A 2,782-nucleotide genomic window follows, 5' to 3' on the forward strand; every position below is an offset into this window, starting at 1 on the left:
ATTTTCCCCATTTAGAAGAAGTTCAAAGGCACTGTTCGTACGTCTACAGGTATTAATGTGCATAATCTGTTCGAGCATTCAGTATCGACATTTGTATATGATCTGCAGAAAGGACATCTACCACATTCGTTAATGGATTACTTTGTTTTAATGAATCACATGTATAGAACAAGAGGGAGAGAACATTTAATGCTACGATTACCTAAATGTAGTAAGACACGTGGGATTTTTTCAATTTCTTTCATTGGAGCAAAGCTATGGAATAATTTGCCCATAAATATCAGAGAAAAAAAAACAAGATCATCATTTCGTCAAAATCTCAGAATTAAACTCCTAAGCAGAGATGAATCATAAGGATCAAATCATATGATATTAAGACAAAATAAATGTTAATATGACTTTGCATACAGTTTTAGAAACTCGGAGAACCAATCCCGACTAGCACTCGTGCTAACTTTTGGTTCTCCCTTTAACAACATTTTAAGTTTTTAAGTTTAGAAATATCCTTTAATTGAATCACTTATACGTTATTGGAACTCTGTGAATTTCAATTCCAGCCACAAATCTCTACGTATTATTAAGTTATAGCTAATTCACAGGTTTTGATATGACATGATATATGATTAACTTAATTTGTATGGTTCAACTATGGATATTTTCTTTTTCTTTGAAACCCATGTACATGGATATGTATACGACATGTTATTTTTGTTACCCACTTGAATACATTTTGTAACATTGTGTTATGTTGTTGTTAATAAATTCAAATTCAAATCCAAAAAGAAATACGAAACCTAACAATAGTTTGAGAACGTCGCTATGTGAGTCAAATTACTTTTTTCAAAAGCTCACATCCATTTCTATTACAGCCCATCAATATTAGTGAACAGGAGGGACTAGACTATCCTGCAAGGTCACTGGACGGTTGGACGATCTCATCATATCAGCTCTCAATTAATATAAGAAAAAATTATCATGGGGGACCAATGGTCACCGATTATGCATGGTTTGTTATAAAGAGGGAGCAAGTATAGGTATAAGTAGTGCAGTGTGGCTTTAAGTCTTGTTGAGATATGACGCGGTAAACCGACGCATTTTTTTAAACGTGTAAATCAATGACAACTGCGCGCAGCAAAGGTCCTGCACATAATGAGCTCTTATCATGCCACAGGGCTTATCCCCATTATGCCAAGCCCCAAACCCCCCTTGCCAGCTTTATTTTGAGATAATCTATTTACCACGATGGTTCTATGAATAGCGCATGCGAAACACACATCACTGTCCAAAGAGCATGAACAATAACTGTTATTACGAAAGCGTGCAAGCATGCACAAGGCAGTGAAGCAATGGTTTGCTCGCATGTACAAAGCACTATAAACGGTAGCGTGCATGCAGCTTTATGGCAGGCTATGAGTTAAGATGCAGAAATTGTTGCATACTGTCTTCTTGCCTTCATAATATTTTTATCGACCGTGCTATAAAACAAATAACTCTTGTTTTGAACTTCGTACATTTGGTTACATCAGAATAAGCCGGATAGTTAACCAGAGTTGTCGAGTTCATTATCCGGCTCGTTGTGACCTAACTTGCGTGCAGTGGATATCCACTACGGCACTCGCAAACATGACTTATTTGTATAACATCAAGAATTTAACTAGACTTTAATTCGTCACTTAGACGAATTAGGTGATACGTATGATAATGGTTTACATAACGAATAATGCATTACACGATATATTATTTTGCTTCTCCCATTCATATGCTTCTCCCATTATGATCTATTCATATGTCAAGATTAAATTGTGTCTCCTTGATCATCATGGATCTAGGGAAGATAGATTGAAACAATATATGACCTTTGACCCTGTGCAGTAACCAGTTACACATTTGACTCTAATTTACATCATGAAGAACACATTTTGACGATTTTATCTTATTCAAAGAAATGAAAATGTAATTGATAAATGATTATCATCATTATGATAATGATGATCATGATAATCATGATGAAGATCATGATCATGAGCGGGATCCTGACATCTTATTGAAAAAATGAGGGGTGATTTAGATAGCACATAGTCTTAGCTATAGCATACTCAAAAATCAACAAAATCCAAGCCGAAATAACGGCGATATTGCTCGCAAAAGACAGGAATGTAGAATCCAGATTTGAGAAAAAAATATCTCCCACAGGGATTACACGCAAAAAGTAATGGATTAAGTGAAAATAGGGAAACACTAAAGTAAATAGGGTTGTTTATTACATTATTTGCGATTCTACGTGTTTAAATAATCAAAGGAGATGGTACAGTGAAGGTCAAAAGGAAAAAAAAGTGAAAAAAAATTGTTGGAGATACCCGGACTCGAACCCGGGATCTCAAGGTCGGAAGTCAAGTGCGTTACCGATATACCAAAACATCTCCCATAGCGATTACACGTAAACGCAAATGGAATTCTAAAATCCCACTTTGCAAGTAAAATATAAGCATGATCCCGGCATATGATCGAAAAATAAAGTACACATTGGAGATAGCTCATTGTCTCAGCTACAACATATCCGAAGCTCACGGAAAACAAAGTTAAAAAAACGGAGATGTTGCTCGCGAAAGACGGAAATGTAGAATGCAGTTTTGAGAAATAGTCATGTCCCATAGACAATACACGCAAAATGTGAACAATTTACATGCCTCCTTTAATCGCAAAAATACGCCATGATACCTTTGTCAAACTGGACAAGTATGTATACTGCATTTGTAGAAAATTGTCTCAGCTAGAACATATC

The sequence above is a fragment of the Strongylocentrotus purpuratus genome, unplaced genomic scaffold (assembly GCF_000002235.5).
Source record: "Strongylocentrotus purpuratus isolate Spur 01 unplaced genomic scaffold, Spur_5.0 spur5_scaffold_15, whole genome shotgun sequence".
NCBI classification, from domain to species: Eukaryota; Metazoa; Echinodermata; class Echinoidea; order Camarodonta; family Strongylocentrotidae; genus Strongylocentrotus; species Strongylocentrotus purpuratus.